A 7,287-nucleotide genomic window follows, 5' to 3' on the forward strand; every position below is an offset into this window, starting at 1 on the left:
AAAAGACAAAATATCACTACACCTCCATGGCTACGTTTTCATAAACCTGAACAATCTTCAAACTTCAGATACAGCCATGTATTACTGTACATGAGAGAACTCCAGTGTGAGCTTGTACAGAAACCTCTCTACTCAGATCAACAGGGATGTGGAGGACCAACAGGTGCTCCCAGAAACAGTGCTCATCAGGAATATGCTGCATTTGCGACTGTTTGATGTCATAACCTTTAGGTTTTTTTCTTTTACACAAGGAAACCCTCTAGAGTACCCTTTACTTGTCATAGCCTATTAATGTTGTTTTTATTTACACATTAAACACCTGTATTCTCACACTCCTCTAATATGTCTAATTTCTCCTTGTCAAACAAACAAATATATATATATATATATATATATATATATAGAGAGAGAGAGAGAGAGAGAGAGAGAGAGAGACAGAGAGAGAGAGACAGAGAAGAGAGAGAGAGAGAGAGAGAGAGAGAGAGAGAGGAGTCTGAAATTGTGAAACTTTGTGAGACAGTTTTGTAAGAATTTTGAATAATCTTTAATTCAACCTCTTTATTTTTAAACTTGTGAATGAGAAATCAAATCTTCCTTTAATTGATGTTTCTTTTCAAACTTAGCTTAAATTGAACCATCCACTGTATCCTACCTCTAAGCTAATAGGACCTTGATAAAAGTGTACAGTTGTTCTAACTGTTGCACTGTTATTTTTTGAACCTTTTCACTTTGGTAAAAATTACCTTGCAAATCGCAGTCCAAGCTTCCTTTACAGGCATATTGTGTGAATCACACCACAAAATTCTCAGCCACAAATATGCACATCCTGGTAGAAATCAGCTGTGATTCCTGGTCCATAACTCTTAAGCCCTTCCCACAGAAGCTGAGTTTCATGATTTTCACAGTTTGTGTTTTTGTCAGTGCTTTTATTGCTCCCATGATTATTCCTCTGCACTCTCTGTTATTGGTTTGTGTTTTGTGTCTGACTTCTGTTTTGTAGACTTGGAACAAGAATGGAAGTCAAGATAGGAAAAGACATCTTAAGTGAAGGACATGACAGAAAAAGCACAGGATAATACAGGGGTTGTGAAAGGAAAAGTTGGGTGTAGTGACAGAAAGGGGTTGAGAGGATAGAAAGCATGAGAATTTCAGTAAATAAAAACAAAGGCTTCTGAAAATACAAAATTGACGCAAAAGTTTTGTGTTTTGTTACAAAAATGCATTAAATGTCCCGTTGTGCTGACTATATAAATATGCAGAAATAAAAACTGACAAAAGACAGCATGAGGACAGCCATGTGTGGCCAGGTATCAAGGTGGGAAAGGGAAAGGAAGAGTGGGGGGTAAAAAGTGATCATAGGAAGAATTTCAGGATGCAAACAATTGAGTGCAACCACTGAGAGGAAGACAGACAGTAACAAGAAACATCACATTTGAAAACTTCCTGAGGCTGTAGGACACCATCTCTAAGAACTGAGTAAAATTCAGAAAAGTCTCAAGTGTTCCTATCACAGTGAAGGATTTCTATTTAGAAAGGGCTATGACCCTACCCAAGATTCACCTCAGGAAGAATCCATGTCCAGCAGAGACAGAGGGACAAACAGAGCTAATATCTAGAAACACAGCTGTGTGTGGAGATGTTTAATTTCAAATTGATCCTAAAGAGATATGACAGTGTGGAAACACAACATTTTCTATGTATGAGGTGGAAAGAGAACTAAATAAAGTGTTGTAAGTTCTAACAAGGAAAATGTGTACACAGACCTATGTTAATTGTTCAATTTCTATAACTGTCATCAGTGTGTATGATGTTTTATATCTGCTCTGAGTACGGCCTTCTACCCAGGTACAACTACAGAGCCTGTTATGGGAGGAAGATATGCAATTAAGGCTTCTTTGTGCCCATAAAATCCAGCCCTGTCCTGACCCTGCAGCGCTGGCAGAGGAAACAAGCCCTGGATTCTGAAGTTCTCCCAGTAAGGGTTCAACACTGAACACAGGACACTTACCATGGACTTAAGGCTCATATTGATTTCCTTTGTCCTTATTATAAAAGGTAATTCATAAAGATGAGATGCTGTGTGTTGTGTGGACATGAGAAAGAGAAAAAATGTCTTCTGTGTTAGTTTTCTAAAAAGAATTCTTTGTGTTTGCAGGTGTACAGTGTGAGGTGCAATTGCTGGAGTCTGGCGGAAGCTTAGTGCAGCCTGGAAAGTCCCTGAAACTCTCCTGTGCAGCCTCTGGATTCACCTTTGGTGATTATGACATGAACTGGATCCGCCAGGCTCCAGGGAAGGGGCTGGAGTGGGTCGCATACATTAGTTATGGTGGTAGTAGCACCTACTATACCGACGCTGTGAAGGGCCGGTTCACAATCTCCAGAGACAATGCCAAGAACACCCTGTACCTGGAAATGAGCAGTCTGAAATCTGAGGACACAGCCATGTATTATTGTGCAAGAGACACAGTGAATGAATGCTACAGTGAGTTCATACAAAAACACCCCTGTGGGGAACACGGGACCAGCAGGTGGCGCTGAGAGCACTTAGAGATCTGGGTCACAGAAGAGCTTCTTTAGAGAAGCATGGAAGACTGGACTTCTCTGTGTCTGCACTGCCTCTCCATATCACACTTAGGGATTTTCTCTACAGGAATACTGTGTAGTAATCCTTGAATGTCCAAATGATTATTCAAATATCTGTTTCCAGTGTGAATTTATTTATTATAGTGTTTCTCCTTGTTTCCCTTTATCTCTCTCTGTCTCCCTATCTCTGTCTATATGCCAGTCTCTCTCTCTCTCTCTCTCTCTCTCTCTCTCTCTCTCTCTCTCTCTCTCTCTCATTCTCACTCCTCTCCATGTACGTGTGTGTTTTTGCGTCGGGGTGGGTGTGTTGACATATGATGAATTTTTCTAACAGTCTCGACCACTTATTGTGAGACAAATTCCATCACTGGGCCTGGTCCTCAGTGACTAGATAGTCTGGTTGTCCATTGAGTCCCAGTGTCTGTTCATTCTTCATATTCCCTATATGGTATACCTGGTTGGCTGCCATGCCCATTTCTTTTTAAAGTTATAGATTCTGAGTTCTGTGTTTAGAATGCACTAAAGCGTTTTTGTGTGGCAAATACTTGATTTTCACAGACCCATTATAGTTATTTTTATTTTTTTATTTTTTTAAAAGATTTAGGATGTTCTTTTACCTGAACAAATTGAATATCATCATACAGAGCAAAATAATCCTGTTTAGTGACTAGCATCACTTCGCAAAGAAGCCAAAGAAGATTGTAAACCCCAGAAGATGAACCAGCTCAGAGACACATGTGAGTCTTGTGAACCCTGTGGTAACTGTGTCTCTCTCTGAGCACTATACTTCCCACACAGAAACATATACCCTTAATTAAAACAGTGTATTTTTTAAAAAGTTGTCATTCAATGTGTAATTTGGCCCAATGGTCTAGTACTTGTGTAGTTTACATGAGACCTTGATACAAATGGTAATATTTCAAATTATATTTATCATTTTATTAAAAAATACTGAGCTTGAAATATCAGTACTTCCCATTAAAGGTGATAACAAGATTTCTGTCATCTAAGAGAACAGTATAACTTGTCTTTCCAAGAAAAACTCCTTTCTTTCACTTCTCTAAGTTTTGAGTCAGGAGGTTAACAGATAGCTCTGGGAATCCAGAGTTGAGAGGTGATGTTCTCATGAGCACACCATGTTCTGCCCTCCATCTTCTGATTGGGATGCTTCACTTTGACCAGTGAAAATGGGCAGAAGAAGTTACATAAAGCTAATAGTTTTCATAACCACTGAAATGGATCGTAAACCCAAAAGTATTAGTTGTCTGTAACCAATGATATGAGTGTCATTTACCCAAGGAAAGAATGAGACCAATTGTTATGGGAATGGAGGAGAAGAGATGCCTGTGCTGTGGAAATGGGAATGTGGTTCAACCAAGATATTATGAAAACTGTGGGATCCCTCAGAGTTACACAAGGCTATGTGACTCTGCAATCTCATATCTGGATGAGAAGAAAAAGAGGCAGAGTTGGTATAAAAAGTCAGGAAAGGAGAGAGAATAGAAAAGAAGAGACATGAGAGTAGGAGAGGACTGAGGGTTAAAGAAGTGAGAGAAACAGAAGAGAGGGTAATGGGATGAATCAGTGTGATCACAGTAGATTATAAATGAGCATGGTGATTTTTAAAGTAGAATAAATAACATATGTAGAAAAAGAATATTTTCAAATATTATATGATGTTAATACACATATATCCATCTGCCCTTGTATGTGTGTTTTTGGAATGGATTGTTTCTGTTGTTCTATATCTGGCTGTGTGGATATGTCTGAGTGCCTGTGTGCTTGCTTCAGAGATGTATACTTTCTAATAATCTATAAATAATTTACATTACAGAGGTTACCACAACATCATCTTACCACAGAAATGTGGTCTGAAATCAGGAGAGCAGTGAGGCTAGGATTCAAGGTTTGACTTCAGACCCAGAGCCTCACTAACGGTGAACAAGCCTCTGGAGGCATTTCAGTTCCTTAATATCCCAGTGACTCTCTGCTCTTATTTTTTTTAATTAAGATGTGTGGTGTAGACCATGAGTAGTGATATTCTATTGCATGCTGTGGTTCAACTACACAGTAGTCTTGAAAAGGTCATGGAGTCCAGACTCAGAATAGGAGCCACCAGATGAGGGTAAAGTTTCCCTCTTCTTCTCCTTGTCCTCTTCCTTCTGTTTTCTGTGTTTGGTTTGATTTATCATCCATACCCCAACATTTGCAAGATCCATGCTCAGTAAATTGATCCTTTTTTTGTTTGGTTTTGTTTTTGTGTATTTGAGATAGGGTTTCTCTGAGTCTGTCCTGGAAATAGCTCTTTGTACACCACACTTGCTTCGAACTTACAGAGATCTGCCTGCCTCTGCCTCTGCCTCTGCCTCCCTAGAGCTGGAATTATAGATTTGCACTACCACTGCCTGGCAGTAAATTGATCCTTTACAGAATCAGTTATAAATGTTAGCTGTCAATGAAGAATTAATTGTGTTTCCTGGTGTTTATTTTAGTAGTGCATAAATGCAGTCATCAAAGATTATTTTCTGTAGAAAAAAAATGTGATGTTTTAAAAGATTGAGCTAGGCTTGTAGCTTTGTTGTAGAGTGTTTCGTGACCTTGTGAAAGACCTTAAGTTTAAGAACCAAGCTCACTTAAAAATAAGAATTGAGCACTTATAAAAATATCATTTCTTACTTTCATAGTCTTAAATGAGCCACTCTATGACTGGAAAAGGAATGGAAGTGCCCACAGTGAGAAGTGCAGTTAGAAAGTTGTGGAGAGGAAACAAGTCTACAGGAGTTCATCTCTTGGTTTCCATGGCAAACAGTTCATACAAGGTCGCCAGCATCCGTGGCACAGTCATGAAGAACTACAAACTATGAATCCAATGATGAGTAAGGACAATGTTTGAATGGCTAGAAATGCTAATTGACTAGACTGTGTGTGCGTAATACATGTTTTGCACATGTGTCAGGAGGCTAGAGTAGAGTTGGAGTATGTTTGCCAGTTGATTTCTATCTTATTTTTGAGTAAGGATACCACAATGAACCCAGAGCACACATGCTCAGATAGAATTTTTGGATGGCAAGACTTAGAGTACTTAGAGTCACAATACCTCCAGTGCTGGGAATATAAAATAAACCATCACACCCAACTTATAAGCTAAGTGTTGTGAATCAAGCTAAGATTTTAATACTGGGAGGCATTTTACCACTGAGCCAACTCTTGAGGCCTGAATATTATCACTGTACATTAATAATAGAATTGTAATCTGTAAAACCAAATATGTGTAATGTATAATATTTTTTTTCCGTTAGACTTGTTTATTCAAGTATCTGAAAACACTCTTTCCACTTCCTCCCCTCCTCCCAATACCCTCCCGCTCCCCCCATTCCCTAACCTCCTCCCTCACCATTCCCAAGAGCAGTCAGGGTTTCCTGCCCTGAGGGAAATCTAAGTTCCTCCCCCCTCCCTCCAGGTCCAGGAAGGTGGGCATCCAAACAGGCTAGGATCCCAAAAAGCCAGTCCATGCAGACGAAACAAGACCCAGTGCCATTGTCAATGGCTTCGCAGTCTTCATTTGGACCTTGGGGGCTCAGTCAGCCCCCATGTCAGCCACATTCAGAGAATCCGGTTTGATCACATGCTCATTCAGTCCCAGTCCAGCTGGCATTGATGAGCTCTCATTAGATCAGTCCCCTTGTATCAGTGGGTGAACGCACCCTTCACAGTCATGACTTCCAGTGCTCCAATGTGGGTTTCCGTCTATATCTCCATCCATCATCAGATGAAGGCCCCCTATGATTTTGCTTTCCTTGTTCACGATCTCTCTCCCTCTGTTTCTCATTTGAACCTAGGGAGTTAAGTCCAGTGTTCCAATATGTGTCTCTGTCTCTATCTCCATCCATCGCCATATGAAGATTCTGTGGTGACATGCAAAATATTCATCAGTATGGTTATGGGCCAAGGCCAGTTCAGGCACCCTCTCCTCTGCTGCCCAGAGTACCATCTGGGGACCTCCGCTTGGGCCTGGGAACCACTCCAGAATCAAGTCTCTTGCAAACCCTAAAATGATTCCCTTAGTTGAGATATAAACTTCCCTACTCCCATAAACATCATTCTTCCCTCCCCCCATCCCATTCCCCCAAGCCATCCCCAATTCTCCCCCTCTCCCTTCTCCCCTCTCCCTAACCATCTCCCCTTACTTCCACACCCCACCCCCGTGCACCCAAGTTTGCCTGGCATCTTGTCTACTTCTAATATCCAGGAGGATAACTATATGATTTTCTTCAGGTTCATCTTCTTATTTAGCTTCTCTAGGATCACAAATTATAGACTGAAAGACCTTTAACTAAGGCTAGAATCCACTTATGAGTGAGTACATACCATATTCCTCTTTTTGGGTCTGGGTTAACTCACTCAGTAAAGCATTTTCTATTTTCATCCATTTGCAAGCAAAATTCAAGATGCCATTGTTTTTTACCGCTGTTTAAAACTCTAATGTGTATATGTTCCACACCTTTTTAACCATTCTTCTAGTGAGGGGCACCTAGGTTGTTTCCAGGTTCTGGCTATTACAAATAGTGCAGCTATGAACATAGTCGAACAAGTGCTTTTGTAGTATGATAGGGCATCTCTTGGTTATATTCCCAAGAGTGGAATTGCTGGGTCCTGAGGGAGTCTGATTCCCATTTTCCTGAGAAACCGCCACACTGATTTCCA

General features: G+C 40.4%; 1 pseudogene across 1 annotated transcript; it reads left to right on the forward strand.

Annotated features, from left to right (window-relative positions):
- The first annotated feature begins 1,914 nt into the window (after positions 1 to 1,914).
- Positions 1,915 to 2,538, forward strand: LOC148120375 (Ig heavy chain V region 345 pseudogene; annotated as a pseudogene). Its single transcript, XR_015739294.1, has 2 exons — positions 1,915 to 2,055; positions 2,156 to 2,538. The product of XR_015739294.1 is annotated as an Ig heavy chain V region 345 pseudogene (transcript).
- The last annotated feature ends 4,749 nt before the right edge of the window (positions 2,539 to 7,287 follow it).

This window comes from Myodes glareolus, chromosome 11 (genome assembly GCF_982192425.1).
Source record: "Myodes glareolus chromosome 11, mMyoGla1.1, whole genome shotgun sequence".
In the NCBI taxonomy this organism is placed as follows: domain Eukaryota; kingdom Metazoa; phylum Chordata; class Mammalia; order Rodentia; family Cricetidae; genus Myodes; species Myodes glareolus.